Raw genomic sequence first — 26738 nt, 5'->3', positions numbered from 1 at the left:
ATAAAAAATTTCAATATGAGATAGATATCCTCATTTTACAGATGAAGAAAAAAAAGTACAGAGAAAATAAGTAATTTCACTAAGACCACATAGCCAATGGACCTTGAATTCAAGTCCAACAAGCCCAGTTACAAAATCTGTACTCTATTTGTTTTTGTTCTTTTCTTTATTATTTGTTTCTGCAGCATTGGGGTTTGAATCCAGAGCTTCCACACTGAGCTAGATCCCCAGCCCTTTTTATTTATTTTTTTTATTTTGAGAGAGTGTCTTGCTAAATTGCTAAATTACCGGAGTGGGTTTGTACTTGTGAATTCTCCTCCCTCAGCCTCCCAGCGTGCAGAGTCTGTGCTCTTAATCTCTTACCTGTATGCAAATCACTGATTTTCTGAAATGAGATTCAAAGGAAGCTACTGGAGGCAGAGTGAGCAACTCAGGCAAGACTTTCAGTTGAAGCAAAGGAAGGTGAAAAATATTCATCTTTGCTTGCATAATAAAGAAAATAAGGTTCTTGAACAAGGAAGGCATAAATATGTCCCAGAAAGAGAGAATATAGGTCTGATTTCATTCACAGCAACTTAACGCTATGAGTAAACTAGAAAAAAAAAAACAAAACTATGTTCCCATGGCTGTTCTGAAGGTTATGAGGTGTCAGTCTGCAACCCAGCCCCCCCCCCCCCCCGCCTACTAAACCTTACAACCAGACTAGATCCCCGGGTTAGAATTGACCTGAGACAGTTGGGTCAATGTGTCATCAGATAGATACAGATCTATGTACCACTTTAGCCCTCAAGCAGGAAATTTGCTGGACTTTCTCAATATTCCTAACAAAAAACACTCAGTATGAACATAGCACGAACAGAACTGCAATTTTCGCTTTTGTGATTCCCTCTTCTAATATCTAAGTTTTCACATTCAGCTACAGGAATTAATAAATGTAATTGCAGATGGATTGCAACCATAGAGAGAAGGGTTAGCATAAGGTAGGAAAAAGGGCATGGAACTTGCAGTCAGAAAGTCTGAGATTGGGCTCATTGTATCACTTACTGTATGAAATTGCATAAATCAGTTCACTTCTCTCCCTTTTGGATGCTAACAGTTAAGCATTCTTCCTCTCTCAGAGTGCTGGCAGATGACTCTAATAATAGCATAAATGTGAAAGTATCATGTAAATTTTTAAATACTTTATACAATTATGATTATTAATGATTTTACAACTACAAATGCATCAAAACTAGGCCATCTATCATTTTGAGAAAATATTATTCAGGAAGTCAATGTTTATATCAGAAGTGATCATCCTGGAATAACTAAGTAGCAAATGAAATGACTAATCATGTTGCTTTTTTTGGTCAATTTGCTTCCTAGTTCTTTTTTTAAATATCTTTGTTAAGGTCCAATTTTTATAACGTACAATTCACCCATGTTAAGTGTGAAATTTAATGATTGAGAGTTCATTTAAAGATTTGTGAAACTTTTACCATCATCTAGTTTCAAAACATTTCCATCAACTTGAGCCATTTGTAGGAAAATGGATGCGCCTTGAGACCATAATGTTACATGAAATGAATCAGACACACAACCTTAAATATCACATGGTTTCTCTTCTATGAGACACTCAAAATATAAAAACAGAGTAAAACTAGAGCATAGGTAATGGGAAATAGGGAGACAGATCTTTCACAAATAGGAATGGGATGGAGAGGAGAAAGAGAGGGAAAGGGAAGGTGATGAAAAAAAAGAATTGTGATACGTTACGTATATGTACCAACTCCCTATGAGTAGTGCAATCATTATGCACTGGAATCATGTACTAGTAAAAATAAAAATTAAAAAAATTTCCATCACCCTAAAAATGATTCCCACAATCACTAAGCAGTCATTCCTAATATGCTTTTCCCTTCACTCCTGACAATCACTAATATGTTTTCTGTCTCTATGGATTTGCCTATCCTGGATTTTTTCTTTGTGGTTCCAGGGGTTGAACTTAGGATCTTGTGCTTGCAAGGCAGACTCAGTGCCACTGAGCTAAATCCCTGGTGCATCCTGTACATGTTCTACAAATGAAATCATACAATATGTGGTCTTTTACATTTGGCTTCTTTCACAATGCATTCACAATGCTCTTAAGGTTCCTCCATATTTTAATGTGTATTAGTATCTCCTGTCCTTTTTATTTCCAAGAATAATCGTTTTTACATGCTATGTTATTCTACCCCTTTGACTTTTCCCCTCTGAGCCTCACATTGTCAACTGATTGTTTCTTTTGCCAGCTTGAGTCTACACTTGGATTCTTCTAGTGAATTTAATTTAAATTATTGTACATTTCAAACATAAAATTTGGGGTTAGTTCTTTTCACAATTTCTACTTCTTTCTCAGAAATAACTAGGTTATTCATTTTGTCGTACTTTGCAGTAAGTCTTTATTAATGGTTTACATCACTATATTGAACATACTGGTACTTAAAATGGTTGCTCTGAAGCTTTGTCTGCTAAATGCAACATCTGGAGACACTTAAGAGACAGTTTATATTACTTGTTTTCTTTTGTTAATTATAATGAGTATGGGTCATGCTCTCCTGTTTCTTTGCATATTTTATAATATTTTGTTAAAAATGATGCATTTTAGATAATATATTGCAAATCTGGATTTTGATTCCCCCCCCCCAAATTGCCACTTTTTGGTTCTTTATTAATTTGCTTGGCCTAACTCTGAAAAATTAATCACCCTATGATATGTGGCTACTGACATCTCTGGTCCGTCTGTTATTATATTATTTTCTTAAGCATGATTTCCTAAGAGTCCCTCTTTGTGCCCTTGGAGCTTTGTGGTCTGTAAATGATTGTTCTGAGGTTGTGCTTAGTCACCTGGAGCCTACAAGGGGTTTATGCTCTGCCAGTGGATCTATGTGTGAAAAAAGAAATTCATTAAAGGTGTATGCATTTTCAAATTTGCCAAAGCTTTTACTTTCCACTGGGCCTTTACATGTCTCCTCTGGTCATTGTCTCAGGATTGATCAGCAGTATATGGCTGGCTTGGGCTCCCTCCGGTCCATAGTGTCCACTGCATATTGGCACAGCTTCAGCCAGAAATATGCTTTTCATAATCACAACCAGAGCCTCATGTTAGCTGAACTGTTAGATCACTCCATTAGCCTAACTCTGAGCTTGTCACTTCTACCAACAATGCCAATAAGTGTGGATGATATGCACCTTTCCATCTCAAGGGAGCCACCTGCAGCAGTGGCAGTGCAGCTACAATTCTTTTTTTTTTAATTAACTTTATCGGTACTTTTTAGGTATACATTATGATCACATTCATCTTTGCGTATTGCTAAAAGTGTAAATCAGGACCAGAATGTATAATAAATAATGTGAAACAGGAAGAAAAGGTTCAAAGGGGAAGGGGAAGGGGGGTGTGTGTGGGAGAACGGAAAGAAGGGAAAGCAGGTACAACTCTTAAAGCCTGTCCCTCCATGGTAGAACTTGGCATTGACTGATCTAGGGCTGGGAGGTGGAGAGCATGAGCCATAAGCTAATACAATAGAGATTCACATTTTTATTACCAAAAACCCCAGAGTTTATTCAAATGTAAATGTTTCTTGGATTACTGCAGACTTTTGGTTGATTTCCAAAATGCTTAAAGGGATGTTTTTGTCAATTTTTTGAGTTTAACAGTTACTTTTTTGGAAGTGCAATTGTAGATCACTTTAATATACCACAGCCAGAAGTTCTGCCCAAATGAGTGATCTTTTCTTGGCAGCATTTCTTAGAAATGCTACCTAGTAGGGGCTTTTTGCTTCGGAATAAAAAAAAAACCTAGTGCAAAGAAAATGTGTTGCATTAATACTCTTATTTTCATTATATATTGATGTACTATCTCATATATTTGATTAAGTAAATATATTATTGAAATTAATTTTTATGCTTTTTAATGTGGCTTCTGAAAGTTTTAAAATTACATGTGTCCTACATTGTTATTTACATTAGGCAGAGCGACTCTAGCTCTATCATCAAACTTCTAAGAAATACTAGGTACAGATAAAGGAATGAGGGAATGCAAATGGCAAAATCTAGACTGTGAAAATATCTATGGGAAAAAGTGATACAGGCTGTGCAACAAATAAGTTTCCAAGGGACAAATTGAAAGCGGGAAGGGAAATATAAGGGTTAAAGAGACATATCAACAAATTATAATGTGTGTATTCCATTTGGATTCTAATTTGAGAATTTAAAAAACTGAACACATGCTTATGAAACAGTCAGGAAAATTTAGAAATACACAGGATTTCTGATAATAAAATTGTTATTGTTCATGTTTAAGGTGAAATATGGTTTTGTAGTTAGGATAAAGAAGACTTTTTATATCTAGTAATAATATACAAAAATTTTATGGAGGAAATTATATGTTATCTTAAATTTATTTCAAAAATTCATAAAGAAAAGAAATTAGGTAACAAATTGATGAGGTAATAGTGTTCATAGAACAAAAACCACTGAAGTTACATGATGGGTGTGGTGGGTTCCTTCAATCCTGTGCTTTACCTTTCTATATGTTGAAAATTTTAGATAATAAAAAGTTAAAACAGTTTTGGAAATATTTTATTATGTAAGAAAATATTAGCATACGATGTTAAAGAAAAAAATTAAAACCTGAAATTCACCATGACAAATTTTAATACTAGTTTCATGGGAAGAGTCAAATAAATTTCTACTTAATTTTCTATATACTTTATTAGTACATATGTGTAGTACATAATGTTTACATTCCTTGTGGGGAGTTGGTACATGCACATAACACATCCCAATTCCTTTCTTTCATCCCTTATACCTTCCTTCCCTGTCCTTCTATCTCTTGGCTCCCTTCTCTTTTGAGAGCAATCTATCTCCCTAGTTCCTATTAACTATTATTTTACTCTGAGTGTCTCATATAAGAGAAACTTGTTTTCAAGTACTATTCTAACTTATACACCTGATGCCTTTGAAATAGTAAATCAAGATATTATTACTCTCACATTTGGATGAAAAGCAAAGGCTCAGATATTTGCCAAAGGTCACATAGCAAGACAGTGGCAGAACATGGACAAGAACGCAGGTTTCATTACTCTTGGTCCAATGCTCTTTTCACTATATCATGATGCTTTCCATGAAGAGTCTCATACTCAACATACTATTCATTTATCAAAGAACTAATTTAAGTCCAACTGAATTCAACTTATTTACATCAATTAAGCATACTATTCATTTTATTTAACTGTACCCAAGAGCCATGTGCAGGAAAAAGGCAGTCAGATGAAATAACAGGGAGGAAGCAGTAGAATTTGGTAACATATGGCATGCTTGCTGGTGAAATCAAAGGTATGTTTCATGCCAGCTTTTTGTCTGCAAAGTGTCTTTCATTTTACTAAGAGGTATACCTCATGCCAGGAAATGCACAACCTCCTAGCCCTTTCTTTTTAAACCTAAACCCATGAGAGCATAGACTTGGCATGACTTGATGGAGCACTAAATACAATATGTTTGACCCATTTGTGGGTACAAATAATCAAGATTATTCACTGTGGATAAGTACCGTAAATTGTCAAGTGGATTCTTTGTCAATCCCGGGAAATACAAATAAGTCTCATTTAGCCTTACACTTGAGTAGAGAACATTTGTTTTTAATTTCAGAGAATGAAAATTACTGCTGTAAAAGAAAACAAAAGTTAAAGCAGGAAACAATTGAGTATACTGAAGGTATAAGACAAAAACAACTAGATTTTCCTTTGTAGAAAAAGGTTTTGCTCTTTTTGTCTTGGGGGTTGAAAAATGAACAAATAGACCCTAGTTTTAGCCAAAGGATCTATTATTTCCAAGTGAGTCTACCTCTTATAGATCAAGGAAGGTAAGTGATAGAGAACTTGGCAACAGAGTGAACCTGAAGAAGATATTTCTACAGATTTTTAAGAGCAGACAGTTTCTACGTTGATGCTACAAAAACCTTGGCTACCAGCTCAGTAGAAACTCTCAGTGAAAATACCAGCATAGAAAGAAGACTGCCTATTTAAGTGAAGGGGTGCACTGTGTGAGACAGAGGTCTTTTCCAGAAATATAGCTGTCACTTTAAATGACTTGGTCTTCTGGCCAATATGGTCAATCCTTTTTATTTAGCAAACTTTGTCTTAAATGTCAAGACTCCTTACTGAGAAGTTGGCTTGTATGGAGAAAGAAATATCTTGGAGTTCATTTTAATTACCAAGATCTAACTATCTAAAAGGAGGAATATAAGTCCTTGTTATGTCTTGTGTCTAGCTGTCCCCCTAAAGCCTTATGTGGTCATAGGTGGGGCTTTTTCAGAGATGCCTGGATCTAGAATTTGTGACACTGGAATTGATTTATGGTGCAATGCTAGGCTCAAGCGCACTAGGGCTAAGTGTGTGAGTGCTACCTGCCCTAAGTAGTCTGGATAAAAGGGGCAGAAAAACTCTATTAAGGTCCCTTGTTGCTTTTGCTACCTTCTGCTTGCCATAAACTGTACCTTCTCTGCAATGCCAGTCTGCCATGCCACCTTGCCTTGGAGACAGTCAATTATGGACTCAAACCTCTACAAACTGTGAGCTAAATAAACCTTCTCCCTTTAACTTTGGGGGTCAGGTATTTTGTCTCATCAATTAGAGAATAGTAACTACGACAGTCCTTAAATATTTCTATGACAGAAAAGTGAGATGCAGCATATAGGAGAAAGAATTTGAGTTGGAGATAGAGCTGGATTCTACTACCAGTTCCTCTATTTACTTAAGCTCATGTTTCTTTGTGTATAAAACCAGAATAACAATATCTACCTCACAGTGTTGACATAACAATTAACAAAAACATATGTATACATCATACATGTATACATGTTTTATACAAATGTTTGAAAGTATATATATAGTGAAACCATATATGTATATAGTAAAAGTTATCAACCCAAACGACCAATGTACACAACAGACCCTCCCTGAATCAGATTGCTTAAAATGTAGCAAAATTCCAATGAAAAGATAATGTATGCAAGGAGTGATAAGAATATTTGAAGGACACACCACATATAATCACCTAAAGGAAAGGAAAAGCTTTCAAATAATAATAATTAAATAATAATAAAACTCTTCAATAATAATTCACCAATTCTCATAGGTTATAACCAAAAGCAGTAAAGTTTTGCTTTGAAATAATTGTAATAACTGCTCTCTCTCTCTGTCTCTCTCTTTCTCTCTCTCTGCATATTTGAAAGAGAATCTTTTCTTCCCAATGAGAAATGCAATTGTGTTGTATACCTACAATGTACCAATAAAAGAATTTAATCCAAAAAATAAAAAATAAAATAAATAAAAATAAAAATGGCTGGGGATGTAGCTCAGTGCAAAACCCTGGGTTCAATCCCTTGTACCAAAAATTAAAATGAAATAAAATGCTGGCTCTAAAAAAAAAAAAAATAGAAGGAGAATCTTTTCACCTCACTTCTTCAGAATCCCAGTGGCTTCTCGCTGATCCTAGACAGAAAGAAAACATCTAAGGTACTATGGCACCTTTCCTTCATCTCTACTCCAGACCTATTATCCTCCTTCATCAAAGGTTTCTTGATTCCTCTGTATCCCTTAGTTTCATGTCTTTTCCAGATGTTTACCAGTCAACAACTTATTCAGAGTGATTAAGGACTAATTGCAACTAAACTTGTTAGCTCTGCAAGAAGAAGTTAATTTTTATAAAGGTCACCTGGAAACTCAGTGTCTTTCAGGAGAGGTATTAATTTGAGACTTGAAATGTTAGGCCCATAGTAGATCATTAAGGGAGATAGCTTGTGACTAGACAGTACTTTGTTTCTGCTTCCAAAGTCAAGGAATTCAAGCTACAACTGATTTTACAGGGCTGACTTCTTACCATGTCTAATTTATCAACCCTCAGGGTAGAGAGAGTATTTGCCTAAAAGTTTATGGAATGTCTTCTGGGGATTAATATTCAGTGAGAAGAATTGAGCTCATCCCTAAATGGAAGATAACACTGATGAATTTTGTTCTGCTCCACAACGTCAGAGAGAATCAATGTTACATCACTGATAGGTAGCTTGAACATATGAATTAGCACTGCTGAATACATTAAGAATTTGGAATTTCCTCCCACTGTCGTATTCATATCCTTAAAATTTCTCTAATAGGATTCAGTGATACAAAGCTAAGTGTCATTCTTTCTCTGCTAATGTAGTAGAAGTGCCGGAGAAAATTCAGGCTTCCAGTTACTGAAAAGGAATTGGTATTCTAGAATGTTCTTTTTTACTGACTCTTATTTGGCATGTCTTTCAAATATCAAAGGTTAAAATCCTCACAGTAGATGGTTCTTACCCTTTCTTCTTCAACAAAGCATGTGAATTACAATCAGCACTCTTTATTCAGTCTTTCTGCCATCAAGAAATCTCTATTGACTGGGGTGTCAGTACCACAATAGATATTTTAATGATGACCCAGAAGAACAGAATAAACTGGAAATAACTTCTGAAGATTTAAAAATGATTATAATCTATTCATTGTAATATTATATTTAAATATAGTTTACTTAATTCTCATTCCTTGGCAGTGGTAAAAGAATATTATTTGATTAAGTAGGGCACCTGATTCTTCAATCACACTGAACTTATATAAAAGCACTACCATCAAGGCATAGATCTTTGAATAATCCTCTAGGTGCACTATAAGTTTCTTTGATTCAGTGTTACCTTAAAGCATTTGCTCATGGACAAGTGTGACTAACACATGAGTAACATTCACAATGCTTAGTGCTAAGTAGTCATTTATATCTTTGAGGTATCTTGACATCAGAATACACATAGGTAGACAAATGTGTGGTGAGCTGTAATCATTTGCAAACTTGTCACAGAAAATGAACTGGGTGTGGACAATCTTTTTGCAGTGTTGTCAGTGTCTTGGATAATACATAGCTTGGACTTCCAACTGTGTTTAATTAAGACAATATTATAAACACTAGCTAGCTGCATTTAATTTTTAAGGCAATGTAAAGATCGCACTTTAAGGGGAAAATCCTAAAAACTATCCATGTAATCATGTGCAATGCAATCACTGTTTGGAAAGTAGTCACGGGGCCACAGCATGAGGTCAACGAGTCAGTGGACCTGACATTTCTACACAACAACACAAGTCATACATTATTTTAAAAAGGAATAAAAATTAAATATGACACATCAAACGTATTGAGCTACAGTGCCAATTTGTGGGGAGTGGGGGTGGTCAGCCCGGTTGTTAAAAGTTTGCAATCTCTACTTGACAGCCAAAATGTACTTAGAAAGATCGGTGTACAGGCTGACATATAAGAGCAAACAGGCAGAAGAGCTCACTGTTATTTATTTGAAACAATATCAGTTTAATAACTAATCTATTAATATAGTAATATATTATATTATAATATATAATTAGTATGTTAGTATACTAATACTAATAATAGCTCTACTTAAAATCAGATATATCTTAAATAAGGAATTGCTTCATGTTCTATTTCCTGTATTCCTTTTTCTTAAGCCTAATGCATTTTGGTCAGTGAAAATGAAACATCAACATCGAGGTATGTGATTTCTTTGGAAATACTAGCCTAATGGTATCACGAAATATACATTTGAACTGTTTTCCAAATCTTTCTGGATATGATTGTCAGGGTGACCTTTTTCCTCTTATTAAAAAATGGAGTTGTCACTTTTATATAAAATTTAATGTCAAGGAAAAAAGTTGAAAGAAACCTTAACACTTCCAAGTGTGGAGACTGCTGTTTTAGGGTTTACTTGATCATGCAACAATTTTTCAGGCATTGTCTTATGAAATATTGGCCATGATTTCCTCTAAATATAAAATAATAAAATTCCAGAAAGCTTTAGAAGCAGTCACACTGTTTGCAGCTTTTATTTCTGATAGATAACTCAATATTTAAAATTACTTTTTGGTAGAGCAATGGCCTTCCTTGTGGATGTAACTCAGATCTCTCAAAAATAGACCTTCTAGAGCTGCTGTATAACTTGTCTTTCTTCACTGGAATTAACTGCATAACTCTTTCCCACCACCCCTTCCCCAAATCTTTCTTTAAGCCTTGGGTTCCTTAAAAATCAATGGTTTAGGGAGGCTTAAAGTTTTTCTATGTTTCTGCTGCATTATGCTTTACCTTCAGCTCTTTTTTCTTTAGTATACCCAGTTTAAATTCCCATTATAGTAATGTTAATCATCACTCTCAACATGTAAGTAATTCCAATAGTAACTTCATGAGGACAAAGTCTCTGTAGCAAGCCAAATTGAAAATAAAATATTTTGGTTTTCCCTTTAATGCTGGATCATAATATCTTACTTTTATTATACCTGTTAATAAGTAATTAACATTGTTTAATTTTAAAAGACATCGTGGGACTGTCCTCAAATACTTTTACCTTATTTTAGGTAATATCGCATACTTCCTAACTACTTTTATGTTTCACTCCATAGGATTTTAGTAAAACACATCTGATGTGATTACTAAATTAAGTATTTACATTAACACCAGATTCTTGGTTCTTCAAATAATCCTAACTTTTCTATTTTTTCATTTTTACAATGACACTGTTTTTATTTTATTTTTAATTGACACACAATTATAAAAATCTGGGGTACAACGTAATATTTTGACATACAGTATAGTATAAAGATCAAATCAGAATCTGTATCATATTGTTTGCCTTAAACCTGTATTTTAGTGGTAAAATACTCAGAATTCTCTCTTTTAGCTATTTTAAAGTGTACACCACATTATTGTTAAACATAGAATCTTTACTTTGTGCAGTAGAAGACAAGGATGAGCTACTGAATTATATCAGATTAAAATGGTGATAGCTATTTTTGAAGTCAATTTTGATTGATCATAAAATAGAAATTCCATTCAACCCAGCTACTCTCCTTCTAGGTATTTTCACAAAGGAATTAAAGACATCATACCACAGTGATGTATGCACACCTATGTTTATTGCAGCACAATTCATAACAGCTAAATCTTGGAAATAGCCTATATGTCCATCAACAGATGAATGGATAAAGAAAATGTGGTATTTATACACAATGGAGTACTATTATGCCATAAAGAAGGATAAACTTGAGTCATTTGTAGGAAAATGGATAAACCTTGTGACCATCATGTTAGGTGAAGTAACTCAGACACACAAGCTTAAACATTGCATGGTTTCTAAGTAAGGAATAAAAGACAGATAAAAGGAAAAAAGAGAGAGCGAGCAAAAAACTATTGTAATCCAGTGCAGACAATGTATCTAAAAGTATACCTGGACTTGCTACAATTATCTGACATGTTTTTTTTAAGTTCTTTGGCCTATTATTCTGGTTTCTAACCTGTATACATGATAATTAACTTTATAGGGTCTTATAAATAAATGAATCTGATGACAGAAAACAAAAGGGTGGGGGAAAGGGGAAAGAATGGAATTGAAATATGTTATGTACATGAACTAATTTCCTACAGTCAATGCAAGCATTATGTACTGAAAACATGGGCTAATAAAAGTCAGAAAATGATAATCTATTGTATGTTATTAATGAAAAATTCCTTGGAATCAAGCAATAGTAGTTCATACAGAAAAAGGGTTTTCTGGGCAAGTTCAGTAGTTTGAGAAGAATGAATCAATTGATTATGAAGAAAAGAAAGGAAAAAGTACCTGGAGATTAAGAAACATAGCTATAAAATATAAAAGGAAAGGCATTCATAATTATACATTATTCAGGATTCACTAATATTTGCCCACCACCAAATAAGTTGAAATAAACATCAGGAATTAAGGTGAAGACACCATTATAGATCTTGTAGATACTTAGGAACAACTTTATGATAATAAACTCAACAACAAACATGAAATCGATGAAGGTCCTCTCAAAATTGACCAAACTGACACAAAAAGTAATATAAAATAAAAATATTTCAAAATTTTTATAAACATTAATTCTGTAATTTTCAATCTCCCAGAAGGGAACTCTTGACATACAAGATTATACTGGTGAATCTATTCAATATTTCAAAAATAAATACACTAATAGCAATCTTACGCTAACAATTTCAGAAAAGAAAGAAGGTAATTTTTGCAGCTCATTTCACAAAGCCCGGGTAATCCTGATAATCAAACTTGACAGGGGAATTACAACAAAAAATTACACTCTGATATCTATTACCAACATCTATGCAAAGTCTTCGATGCAATATTATCAAATGTTATAAAGCAATATATAAAAATGGTAATGAATCATAATCAAACATGGATGCAAATTTGGTACAACATTCAAATAACAATGCTATTCACACTGTGGAGAGGATAAAAGAGAAAAACCATGATTATTTCAGAAAATGCATAGAAACAAATAAAAAATGTAATGTGTTATTAGAATAAGAAAAAAATCCCTTTTAGCAAACTAGGAATAAAAGAGATAGTCTTTAAGCAGTAAAGGTCATCTATTTTAAAAACATCATTAATATGATATGTAATACTGATATGATATGTAATACATTTTTCCTAAGATCAGAAACAGGGAAGGATATCTCATCTCACTACTTCTATTCAGTATTGCATTGGAGGTCCTAGGCCTCATAATAAATAATACATACTAGAGCAATAAAATGAATACAGATTTTCTTATTAGTACATGTTTGTAATACATAATGATTACATTTATTGTGGGGAGTTGGTACACGTATGTAATATATATTAATTCATTTTTTTTGTTATCCCATCTCCCTCCTTTTCCCTTGCTTCTCCTTCTAATACTTGGTCCCCTTCCCATTTGCAAAAGCTCTGTTTTCATCTTTCCTCTCAATTCTTTTGCTTTTCATCCCCTTTCCCTGACCCTATCTCTTGTTTCCCCATTTGAAAAAGATGTCCCTACTTCCTATCTATGTTCAATTTTTCTCTGTGCATAAAAGAGAAATGTGATGTTTAATCTTGTGTGCCAGACTTATTTCACTTAGTATTATGGTGTCAAGTTGCATCCATTCACTTATGAATGCCTCAAGTTTATATTTCTTTACAACAGCATAGTACTCCATTTTATAACTACAGTATATTCTTTATCTGTTGATGGGAATGTAGGTTATTTCCAAGATTTAGTTATTATAAATTGTGCTGCTATAAGCATGGGTATGTATGTATCCCTGCTATGTGATGACTTTCACTCTTTCGTAAAAATACCTGGAAGGGGAACAGCTGAGCCAGTGGAATTTCTATTTTTAGTGTTTTGAGGAATCTGCAAAATGATTTCCATAGTACTTGTATAAGTTTACACTACCACAAAAGATGTAGAAGAGTTCCTTTTCCTCACATCTTTAACAGCATTTCTTCTTTGTTTTCCTGAGGATAATCTTTCTGGAGTAAGATGGTATCTCAGTGTTGTTTTAATTTACATTTCTCTAATGGCCAGTGATGTTGAACTTTTTTTCATGCATTTACTGGCTATTTGTGCTTCTTCTATTTGTGTCTATTCATTTCAGTTGCCCATTTTTTGATTAGGCCTTTTATTTTGAGGTCTTTTTTATTTTTAAGTTCTCTACATGTTATTCTTCTATCCAAGGAAAATCTGGCAAGCACTTTTTCCCATTTTGTAGGTTGTCTCTTCATTCTGGTTGTTTCCTTTTCTGTGCAGAAGCTTTTGAATTTGATATGACCCAATTTGTTGATTCTCAGTATTATTGCTTTTGCCATAGGGATTCTATTCAGAAAGTCCTTGCCTACACCAAAGGAAAGAAGCAACAAGAGAAAAAAAAAAAGAATTGAAGGGAAAACAATGGAAACAGGGCTTTTGTAGAAAAAGAGGGGAGGGGGGTTGAAGGAGGGGAAGGGAATAGGAAAAAAGAAGAAGCAAGATACATCATGTACAGGTACAAATTCCTTATGATTAATGTTATCATTATGTGTATCTAAAATGTACCAATAAATGTTCCAAAAATAGTTTTACTTAGTTTTTCTTCCAGCAAGTTAAGTGTTTATGTTTTAACATTTAGATCTTTGATCCATTTTGATTTTAGTTTAGTACATGGTGAGATATATGGGTCTAGACTCAATCTTCTGCATGTCAACATCCAATTTTTCCAGAACCACTTGTTGAGTAGGCTCTCTCTTCCAGTGTTTGTTTTTGGCCCTTTCGTCAAAGATCAAATAGCTGAGTGTGCTGGGGGTTGTTTTTGCTACCTCTATTCTGTTCCACTGATTTGCATGCCTGATTGTGTGCCAGTACTGTGCTATTGCAATTATAGTAGCCTTGCGGAATAACTTCAAATTTGGATTGTGATGCTTCCTGGTTTACTTTTGTTACTTGGGATTGTTTTTTAAAAGAATACTAGTTTTAAAGAATGAAGTAAAGCAGCCTTTATTTGCAAATGACATGGTTATTCACATAGAGAATCCTAAATTGTTGAAAATTAGCTATTTGAAATAATAAGTGAAATTAGGAAGGATATAGCACTCATGATCAATATATGAAAACCAGTCAAATTCTACATATTAGCAATAAACTAGAACATTAAAATTTAAATGGCACACTAACATCAAAAATTAAAATATTTATGAAAAAACTTAATATGTCCAAGGCCTCTTGTAAAAATATGAAAAATTTGGAGAAATATACTATGATCAGGGATTGGAATATTCCACATTAAGATGTCAGTTTTCCCTGAATTTCCATCTCAATCAAAATTACAAATTTTTTGTATAAATTAACAAGCTGATTTTCAAGTTTAAATAGAAAAACAAAGCATTCAGAATAACAAAAACAAAAAAGAATAACAAAAACTCTTTAAAAAGAACAATGTTGAAGAAATTATACCACCTGATTTTAAGACTTATTACAAAATGACAGCAATCAAAGAAATGTGGTATTGACAGAAGAATATATAAATATATAAATTGAAATAAATAGAACCAGTTTCTAAAAAAATATACTCAAGTCTAAATCCTCAGACCTGACTTAAGGATATATGAATACATCTTATATTTAAAATGTTAGTAATGATTTTTTATTTCTATTTTACTTTTCAGTTTCAGGTACATAGTTTGTGTTCAGCAAGCATTTATTGAATAAATGACCATTTTAAGCAGGAACATATTGGCAGATCTTTCCTTAATCATCTTTGATAAACGACATTGTCTTGTTATTTGAAAATAGTTCCATTGACCTAACAATGTATCATTTGTGTAGAAACAGGTTATGTGTATATGTCTCAGAAAGCTCAACTTACTAAAACATTCAAAAATACTGGTAATATACTTCTTATTGACCTTGCAAAGATATAATTGACCAAAATGCAATATACCATGATGATGAGTTAAACTGAGGGCCTCCGTGAAAAAAACAGTATGAAGTGAGATTTGTCTCCCTCCTCTCCTATTTCTCTCTTTGCCAGCTTCAAGATAAGAATTAGATTCAGTGTGTCTCAATGTAGCCTCTGCAAACAAACTTTTCATTAAAATTTTTCATATTTTAGACACATTTTACTTTGAAAATGACTGTAATTCAAATCCTAGTTAATCTAATTTTACAGCACCATGCATCTTATCAGGTTTAGCCACTTGGCCCCAAAGGACTGGAGATTTTGCTTTTGAGAATCAACAAATCTAATATAAAGTTAAGAAAAGACAGCATTGGATCATAATTTGGGCTTTTAAAACTTATTCAGCAAAGTTGGCAAAACACGTAAGTAGTGTCACCTCTGATACCTGCATATCACCACTTTCTCTTTCCACCACCACAACTGCAGCTTGGCACTGATTCTGCCTTTCTCCCTCAAAATTCCTTTCTTTGCCTTAAGGGATTATCTGTAGGATTGCTCCATTAAAATGCAAATAAGTCATGCAGAAGGGGTGACACATTAACATACTCACCATAATTATCTGCTGCTATCATCCTATCAGGATTAATTTATCAATTGTCCAGCAGAAATAGGACCCTAAGGGTATATCTAATATAGGAAAGATAGAATTTAATGTGGGTGGGAGTGACTTCAGGTGCTGTCTTGGTAGCATGCCATGGTTGGGAATTTTGAGAGGCAACAGGGCAGCATTTACTGCCTCAACCAGGAAACTCTCTTGAGAGCCTTTAATATGACAGCCACTGTGCTAGTCACTATAGACAGAAATAAGTTAATTGCCAGGGATGGTGGTGAATGCCTACAAAACCTGATGCTTGGGAGGCTGAAACATTAGGATTTAAAGTTCAAATCTAGCCTAGACAACTAAATGAGAACCTCTCAGAAAATATATAAGTCTGGGGATGTAACTCAGTGATAGAGTGCTTGCCTAGGATGCATGGAGTCCTTGGTTTCTATCTCTAACTCCCAAAAAGAAAGGATAATTTTTAACTTCTCAGAGATATGGGGAAGAATTGGGTGCCTGAAGAGAGAGGGAAAGGGGCACAGGATCCCGAACCTCAGATTTTCTACCTGTAAAATGAAGGAACTTCTCATATTTCCCTCACAGAATTCGTACAGACTAAATATGATAATACATATAAAGTGCTTCATATATTCCCTAGCATAAAACTAGACCCGCAAAACAGGGCTCTTCTATTGTTACCTACTATCACTGAATGAAAGTGGGGGAGAATGTTGAAATAGATACAAAGCATATAAAATAATTCCAGGAAGGGCTTTAATGAAAGAGATATACTATTTAAGATATGATCATAAAAATAATGACCATATATTGAACATCTCCTATGTGTCAGACACGGTGCTATGCACTTTTCATTCATTACTTCATTCAATACTCCCAACACTTTCTCAAGGGAAGGCATTTACTATTTCCATTTTATACATAAGAAAATCAAGGTTTAGAGGAGTGGAAGTGACTTGCTCATAGTCATAAAATAAATAGAGGAGATCTGATGATGCTTTGTAGAATGGATGATTTAAAAGGCAACAGTGGAAGCCCTCCGATGGTTTTCTAGGTAATGGGAATAATATAAACAAATGCAGCCTATTGGAAATATGGTGATATTATTCACATAATACCAAGTAGCTCCTCCATCACTGAATTTGGGTCTAATCTTGAGTTAGGCAAGTGGAATGATAAAAAAGCTCCAATGACTCAACTGTCTATCATTAAATTAGCCTTGGTGCTGGACCTACTCTGGACTCAAAGCTGTATTTCAGCATTCTTTCTTTAAAATTAAGTTCCATCTTTGATCCTAGGTCCATGACTGCCTCCTTATAACTTCCTTGCCTAACATTACAGTTCCCCAAAAGGTGGGGGAATGCCTTCACTCCAGTTCTTCTAAATAATGGAAATCTGACTCCAAGTCTAGGTTCCATCATCTCCCAAAAGAGGTAGATGTGAGATTTACTGACTACAGGAGCACCTGCATAGCAGTGTCTGCTACTGGCCTTCCTTCATGCTTATTTAACCTACCTACTAGGGGCTTAATTTATCATTGGACTTTTCTGAGTACAATAACATACACATCTTAGACTCCTATTCCACACTACCAAGACTTTTCTGGGTCTTTTCATTGCTCTGCCTATCCCTTTTTGGTCTCTTTGGCTTCCAGATTTCAGCCACTCTTAATGTGGGCTCCTCTACTGCCAGTAATGTTCCAATTACAATGGGCAAGTATAGTCACTTTGAATTAATGCTATTATTAAACTTTCTGTTCAGGACTGGTATAAACTAAAACCTGATAAACTTTGTCCTTTCCATTCATCATAGGGTACAGCATTTGATAAATATTAAGTAACAATAATATAGCATAGGAGAGAAAGTATATCATTAGATAATTCACAGAAATGTCAATGTTCCTGTCTTAATTTGAAAGAATTTTTAAAAAATATATTTGGCTTTAGGCTTATCTTTCATATATTCATTGTTAACAAGCTATAAAGAATGAGAATGTACTACGATTTCATAAGGACAAATTATGGGTATTATCCAATTCAAATTTTTACGTTTTCCTGAAATAGTTATTTATCCAATTGTCATAGTCTATATACTACAAAGCCTCATTTTGCATACCTACTGCATAAGTCATGTTCAAATACAGTTAGGCCTTGATCATCTATGTTAATGTTGAAGTGCATAAAATCATTTCATCTGAAAGAGTATATTATTAAAACCTAAATATATTTAGCTTTGGGAGTGCCTTATATGAAGCTTTATTTTACCTATATACAAACATTTCTTGACCAGTGGCCATAGACAAAATATATACCAACTGAGCAGACTTTATGGAAATTAGAAGGTGATTTGGGGAAAGCGGAAGAGAGGAGAGTGGAGGAAGAAATAAATATGATCAAGATGTGATATGTATATGTACCAATTCCCTAAGATGAATGTGATTATTGTGTGCTACAAACATATATGTACTAACAATGAAAAATTTAAAACTAAAAAGGAAATAGCAAAAAAGAAAAAAATATTCAGTGACAAGAATTGGATATGGACAATCCACTAAGTTGACAATAAGAATAAATTCAAATAAGTGAATATATCGAAAACATTCAAATGAATAAAGTGGACTATAATATTTATCACATAATTTGTATACCCCTAAATGTGTATCCACATATACATAGCATCTTCACTGCAGAGCCATCTCACTAGTCATACTTGATGCTCCAGGATAGTGGCAATAGCAATATCCATGACCAGAACAGGAGGCAGTACCAGCAAGCACAGTAACTTCTGCCCACAAACTGAGTGCCTAGCTTAGCCCTCATTTCAAAATGAATTTTCTGATTTGCATTGCTTAGTTTTTGCATTAGTGAGTCACTTAAACTCTTCTGATTGGTGACAAGGGTTTATTATACTCATTATATATATTGTTACATCTACTCAGGTCGACTGCATCAACTAACTTTACTGATTTGACACATTATTCCATGACACCATTTGTTCTTCTAAGCTACAGATTACTTCCCTGAATTGACTAAATCGATGTATAGGATTGAATTGACATGGTCTAAGGATTATTATATCTGATAACTGAGGTTTGATGTTTTAATCTAGCTAGAATATCAGAGTGGAGTAGTTACATCGGAAACTTCAAGTCCTGCAAAGCAAAAATCTAAACTGGTCCTTTACAGTAAAAGGTTACTACTGCCTGCCCTAGGAAAAGCTCAGAGATTGATTACATTTATTTTATAGATTAAGGAAATCAAGGCCCAAACAGGTTAACAGTGCCTCAAACTCAACAAATGTGACAAAAACACACACCTGTGTTATTCTCCTGCTTCGCAAATAATCATAGTTCTTCTATAGTGTCCGTAGTTCAAGAGCTAACACACTATCCACCTAGTTAAGCCTGAGATCAATGAGTTATCCTTGGCAGCTCCTGCCCTCTTTACACCTCTACATCTATCTAAGCTCTTCCAATTTTACATCTTCCCCATTGAATCTTTCTGCTTTTATCTACTGCCACCATCCTATCCCACACTGTTATTATCACTTGCCTGGCCAATTTCCACCATCTCCTAAGTGATCTCCCTGCTTCTCCTCTGGCCACTTTCTGATTTGATCATCACACTGAAATCAGAGTGATTTTGTCTAAATGCAAATGTCGTCACATCATATCTCTGTCTAAAACACGTTAAAATCATTCCACTGATCTTAAGATAAACAGCAAACTCTTTAACTTGACCCTAGAGGTCCTATGCTACTTTGTGATCCCTGTAGCCTTGGCCTCATTTTGTGCCACCTAGCTCTTTACTCTATCCCTTCTAACTGCTCAGATCTGCTTCAAATCACTTAAATTCACCAAATACCATCATACCACAGGACTTTTGTGTATGCTTTCGCTCTGCTTGGAATGCTCTCCTTCTCCCTTTCTTAGCAGTGTTTTAGACATTAGTTAATTATTAGTTCCTCAGGAAAAACTGTTCCAACATTCCTCAGTTGGTCATATTACTTATCATGTGCTCTTATACACCATTGTATCTTCCTGTCCATGTACAGGTACAAGGTTATAGTTTATACACTTACAGCAATGCATGTTTTCAGTACTAGACTGTAGATTCCATCACAGTAGGGATACTGTATATTTTATTCTACTATATCCCAAAATATGCAGCCTAGTGCCATGTCCTTAGCTTAATAAATAGTTATTTAACAAATGTATACAGAAATTTCAAGCAGTTCAGGCAGTTAGAATTAGTTTTCTGAATCCTAGTACAGAATTCTTCATAGGACAATGGTGCTTCTATTTAGGTCAACAACACAGGATTGGAACATTTAGCATTTTCTACTTTTTGGGTACAAACTAACCCCCTAACTTCTTCCAGCTGCTACACATATGCATGGCATTTTTCACCAAAGGGAGTGTGTGACTGCATCAGCAACTCAGTGCCACTACAAGAACAATAAATCACATGCTTTATAGAAGGTAAGTATAGAGTGTTGTTATTATCACCAAAGTAGTATATATGGGAATTCTCAAGGGAAGTATATGTGAGCATTAAACATAAAAGGAACACATGTAGGGCTGTTTAAGCATATTTGAAAAATATTTCCCAGTGCTTTCAGTTTGCTGACCTGGGTTTCTGAATATTATTTTCAAAAAGTATTTAATGTTTTTATAAAAGCATCACAATATCCTTTTATAAACTAAGTTTTAACTCACTTGGATGGAAAAAACCAAATAGAACAGTGTTTTCCCTTGAAAAAATAAGCTTAAATGTATGCATTTTATAATTTTAAAGCTAAGAGAAGTTAAAAAGAACATTTATGACATGCTTTTCTAGGAAAGCTACTTACAGTAGATTCTTATTTTAAATGAATAAGTGGACTTTTAATAGTGAAATCTGAGAATTGTGCATATTCTTTAGAAAATTCAAGTTATAATCCTGAAGTACTGTAATCATCTAATAGGCATTTGATTTTTCAAATTCTTTAATCTTTCTCTGTACATATTAACTTTCTGACCCAGCTTTTTACAAACACTTTTAAGTGCATAAAAATATTTCATAATAGAAAAATCCATAATTTCTTGAGGTGATCCTATCTTAGCAACTAAATTACTAATGTAGTTGGGTTCTGAGTAGTTCACAGGAAAACATATATCTAACACGGTACTTTTAAAAAAGACATGAAACTCCAGTTGAAAGTCCTATTTTATTTTCTGGATTTCAGGATTAGAAACCCAACAGCTGCTTACCAACAAATTCTATGTTAAATCGGGAAGGGATTTACTGATTCCATTACAGCTAAAAGGCAAATAACCCAAAAAACACACATTTATCTTCCCAGATTAATATCATTGCAGTTTCAAATGAAATTCAAACCCATATTTTATTCATCGTGTGATCACCACATCCTCAGAATCCCCCTTTAGAATAGACGATATATCTATACTCATCAAAGAAGCAGTTTCAAAGCTACAACAAGCCAATCCATCTCTTGACCATAGATCAGTAGGTGTTGTTTATAAATTTAGCACTGTGCTAGACACTTCGGAGAATGAGTAAGTCTATCAGTCTTTGCTTGTGTTTCCGTCATAATGTTGAAAAGGTCTACATGTATGTAAAACATTTATCAAGCCCCAGAATCTAGCACTTAGTAAAAAAAAAAAAAGAAAGAATGTGGGTGAATCTATGCCACAATAAAAACTTTGAAATAAAGGATAGGATTTCAGTAGTCTTTAAAGGAGGAGTGGAGGGATCAGAATGAAGTAAATGAAGAAGACCAGAGAGAAGGAAGAATATAACTGATTTATTAAGCAAATAAAATATGCAAAGGATTTATGAAATTATAAGACAAATTAGGGTCAGATTATGTGAAATCTTGAATGTTAAATAAAGGAGTTTGAATTTCAGCCAGTAGCAATTAGAACTATATTCCAGAATTGCTCCAAACCAAAGCTTTTTCTAAGAGTGGCATTTGTCTATGGCCCTGAGATACTGTTAATTTCAACTGTTTAAGGTGAGTAATTGTGCAGAATATGGTAAGTAGAATTAATTAAGGGAAGAAGGTATTTTAATTTTATGCTGGGGCAACTAGATTCTCAACTGTAGAAATGAAATACAAATGGCAACAAATAAATTGGATATCAAGAGAGTCCAACCCAGATTAAGAAAGGGTCATCCTAAAGCTCATTTTAAAATCAAATGTCAAGTATCAACAAACACATGTGTGCATAGTGATTTGGCTGTTTCATTACTTTGTGTAATGAGAAATTTCAAAACAGAACATTATTCTGCAGAGATGAAAGATTCTCAGTTTAATGTGCCTTAATATTGCTGGTATGTTCTTGACATGAATGCTGCCATTAATTTAGGTCAAGTGAATGATAACTTGTACAGTGTGCTCTGTCAAATGCCAATTCTCCTATCCCTTGCACACTTTGTGCTGGTGTGAAGTACTGGCTCAAGACACCAAAGTAGACAAAGAGGAGAGCTGAAGACAAATCGGGCTGTAATTTTCTGCTTCAGATCTGATTGCTCCTTTGTCCCATTTTAAACATAGATAGTAAGGCTGTTCAAGTAGAACAACCTCTGAACATTTTTTAAACCACTAGAAAGTCTCCATCTCCTAAACTATGGTTTTCATCTATATACAAGGTCAAGGCAGTGATCCATGAGTTTGTTTATTTACAGCATCAGTTGTACATGTTCATTTAGAGGAGGTGAGTTTTCCATTTCCTTCACATGTGATCCTGCATTATGGTAGTCACCATGTGGCTTTGGAGTGGAGAGTTTTATCCTAAGGAAACAATGGAATTTCCCCTAAGTGCCTCTCAGACTGCTGCTAGTTCTTTGATGAGAAGCTCATTACAGTATCATTGTTTTTTCTGAATGCAATTTACAAGATATTTGACACCATAAAGAAGTTTAGTCCCTGGACTCAAGGAGAATGAGAGAATATAAGCACCAAAACTAGCTTCAAGGGGTTTGTAGTTGGAACAGAACTGAATAGGAAGTACTAAGAGGTTTCAAAGGAGTAAGCTTGGAAATAGGTGATTTTAGCAAAACTGTTCTTTTTGGTTATTCAAATATAAGATTTGGTGTCCACCACGGCCTGCCTCGCAAGTGCAAGGTCCCGAGTTGGATTCCTGGTACAAAAAAAAAAAATTCGGTATCTAAATTATGAATTCAACCATGGGATTTGAGAAAATATAGTGGACATGAACAAGTATTTCCAAAGATCAAATGATAGCAGTAAAAATAAAAAAAACAGCATTTCTTGGGTGACTACTAAATGTATGGCAGGCTCAACATTTAACTGCTGTCCATGTATTCTACTTTAGTCTGCAAAACATCCTATGAGGTAAGCCTTATTATAACCAGTTGATTTATAGGGGAAATGAGGACCAGAGAAAATTTAAGTAACTCTCTTGAGGTTACATGCCTGGTTGAGTCATGAGATTACATTCTGGTTGAAGCAGTAAGATTTGGATATACATTTTACTGTATGCCTCCTCTGAAAACACAGTAATCAAAGATTTATTTTTAACTACATAAAAATGTATTCAGACTAGGATTGTCTTCTTTAAAGTAATCACCTCAGGAAATGATACACTTACTACACTGATGACAACATTTCTGAAGCTGCTCTTTGGTAACTGTGCTCCAAACTTGAAACAGTCTTAACCTATTCAATAGTGGAAAATCTTTCTTTGAGGTTGAATTTAAATTTTGTAAATACCTCAAAATATTGACAATATGTTAGTCAAATGAAGTGAGTTGTTAAAATAGATAACTTTATTTGGAACTAAGAACATGATGTGACTGAAGAAATGGGGTAGAGAAGTTTTCTTCTAAAAGCATCCCCCCAAATTTCTGGAGCAATAGCAGCAACTTTCAAATCATTGGTAAATTTTCTAGCAGAAAATTTCTTAACTCTAGTGTGTGGTTCTAGTTTGTGTGCTTATATTAAAATGAAAATATTGCTTATATCATAATTAACAGGTTATGCATTTTAAATCACACATTTCATGTAAAACTATTAAAAAATCATATTATCACATATGAAATATTCAAGCACAGATATATCATAACTGTTACAGATATTCAAATATGGGAAAATCAGTATGGAGTAGATTAGTTGCTAAGTTTCATGGAAGCAAGTAGGGATGAACTGGGATTGAAGAATATGTTTAATTTGGGATCAATTATGGAGTGGAGAGGAAATTCATTTGATTAGCTAATAAAAGTAGACTGAAAAATATTTTCATACAAATGAAATAGCAGCTTTCTCCAACCTATTTTAAACCAAGCATCAACCAAAGCAGATGTTAACATGGGAGAGTAGTGTAAGACAAGGATAAGAGATAATATGGTGAGACCAGATCACAGAGGGAGGGAGTTGCTGGATGAACAGTAGCTGAAGAGTTTGAACATGATCTAAAGTTAGCCTACTCTCCCTCCATTGGTGATTTTGTAAGTATCAAGGATCTATCAAGGCCCACTAATAAATTTCTTGCTCTACAAAGGCAATTTAAGAAAAGAAAAGTAACATGGATACTTTAAATTCTCGCTCCCTTGAGTAAAGGTCCTCCCACTGACCTTGCCTTAAAGACAGGGCAGAGTTGCCAAGAACTGAAAAGGGCCATCAGCAGCCTGTAGATAAGCTTTTTAAAATGCCTTATGGTTTTCCAAAGGGATGAAAAGATTTTCTGGCAGAATTCAGTAAATGCTGAGAATTCTTTCCATCAATTTTGAACTTTCTGGTTATAAGAGAGTTATTTTCTACATAAAATACTTCCCTAAAAAATTCTATTTCCTTAATTAAAGTAAATACTTATTTACAGTACTCGTCTGCAAATTTGAGAAATGCAGGATAATAATGAATCCCATTTTTGCAGTGCATTGTAAATTGCATTAGTAACTTCTGGTGCTCTCCAAGTTTAATAGGTGATAGTTTATTATTCATGTTCAGCATAAAATAAGTCATTAAAATTACAAATTTACAAGTAAGCTACAAAAATATGCTTGTCTTCAGGATTATGGTTTTAATAATTGAAAATACTATCTGACCTAGAGCAAGGAAAATTTTGAAACTTAAAAGTTCACCTGAAACTTATGGTTCAACATAACAGGAATCCCTTAACACTGGGAGCATCTTTTTATTTATATCAAGAAGAAAAACTACTAAATGAACAAAGGGAGCTTAGGTTGCTTTGTGGAATTTACATTTCCAGAATTACTTTAAAAACATCATATTTCCCAAACACGCATTACACATATGAGAAGTGACATGTTAATATATATTGAGTTAGGGGCAGGATTTAGCTCAGTGGTTTCACTGCCTGCTGTGCAAGCGCAAGGACCAGAGTTCGATCCCCGGTATCAAAAATAAATAAATAGATAGATAGATAATATATATTGAGTTAGATTCTGGCATGAACTTCTGCTTGCCTTGACAGCAAAATAGAATAAACCTATTCTCTTTCCTTAACAGCAAAGTATGTTCTCTCTCTCTTCACTGAGTAACACACTGTATGGAAAACTAAATTCTGTGTGAATCTGTGAATCTTGTTTTTCATATAAAAAATGATCACATAGATGTTGGACTTATTGCAATGAAATGGCTTTATACTGGTCAGCAAGCCAACCAACTGGGAGTTATGTTCTGAATGAAAGCTTTCTCAAACTTACCTTGAGGTGTTGCCTTTATGTCACTGAGGTTCTTCTTTCTTACATTTGAGACCTCCAAAAGCTTCCAATCACAACCAGAGATTCATCTCCCCGAGATTCAATTTATTGTAGGTGAATGAACATTCTTTTTTCCCCACTTGATCCAGTTAAAGTTAGTGTCTTGATTAAACTTCAAAGAGGACTTTGTTCATAACAAGCATGCCAAGGGCTTAGCAGGTATGCTAAGAGGCAGTACTCCAGACACCCCATAAATATATGTGCGAATTTATTTTCTGTTTTTATTTTTTGTCTAACTTCAATTGTATTCAAAGTCTGCTGTATGTTTGAAAATAACCTTTAACAGAAAATTTATGGTTTGAGGGAGTCCAGGCACCAGAAACAGTGAATTGGCTAAAACATCCCTATATTCTACTTACAAAGTATTAGAAAGCAGAGAAAACCATGGTTGATTCCCTTTTATCTCCTGATTCCACAATGCCCTTTTCATAGGAGACAGGGCTTCCACTTGGGCTAAGTCAGTAACATTTATTGAGGTAAATGTTAGTCTTTAGGATTATTTTTTGGATCATAGTTTCCTTACCTATAAAATGAGGCACTTGAGATTAAATGATCATCAAAATCTTTTTCCTGTATGATGGTTTGGATATGGTTTGAATGCATCCCCCAAGGGTTCATGTTTTGGGAGATTGAGCCCCAGTGTGGTGACATTCAAAGGCTGGAACCTTGAAGAGACAGGACAGGGGTAGGATTGCAAAACTGGTCCTCCCCTTCACTCTGACTTCAGGTCTGGCATTGTGATCTCTCCTTCTTACATCTGTGCATTATTCATTATAATGTCATCCACTATGAGGTTTTTACCAGAGCCAAACTGCCATTGGCACTATGCCGTGAACTTCCAGAACTGTGAGCTAAACAAACCTATTTTCTTTATAAATTTAGCCAGCATTAGGTATTTCTTTATAGTAATGAAAAATAGAATAGTACATCCTGCTTTAACCACCTATGAATCAACTCACTTTGAATCTACACCATCCTTTGACTTAAATAATCTGTGCACACCTAGAAAATTATCTTCAAAATACATTTGATAGGCCCTGAGGAAGCAAAGACATCTAAGACACCAAAAGAGACTA

At 34.3% G+C, this 26738-nt stretch overlaps 1 protein-coding gene across 5 annotated transcripts in view; it reads right to left on the bottom strand.

Annotated features, from left to right (window-relative positions):
- Nucleotides 1–26738, bottom strand: part of Tenm1 (teneurin transmembrane protein 1) — an 837569-nt gene that overhangs the window by 596427 nt on the left and 214404 nt on the right. The window contains exon 3 of one of the 5 annotated variants that reach the window (XM_087199782.1): nucleotides 1045–1135. The exons of the other annotated variants lie outside the window; for them this stretch is intronic. The gene's annotated coding sequence lies outside the window, so the exon portion shown is untranslated. The remainder of the gene's footprint in view (nucleotides 1–1044; nucleotides 1136–26738) is intronic. 5 annotated transcript variants of the gene reach the window in all.

This window comes from Heterocephalus glaber, unplaced genomic scaffold (genome assembly GCF_053883595.1).
Source record: "Heterocephalus glaber isolate CG9 unplaced genomic scaffold, H.glaber_assembly_v1.0 deba00001729, whole genome shotgun sequence".
Taxonomy (NCBI): Eukaryota; Metazoa; Chordata; class Mammalia; order Rodentia; family Bathyergidae; genus Heterocephalus; species Heterocephalus glaber.
The sequence above is the reverse complement of the archived record's forward strand: the minus strand, read 5'-3'. Positions and strand labels throughout refer to the sequence as shown.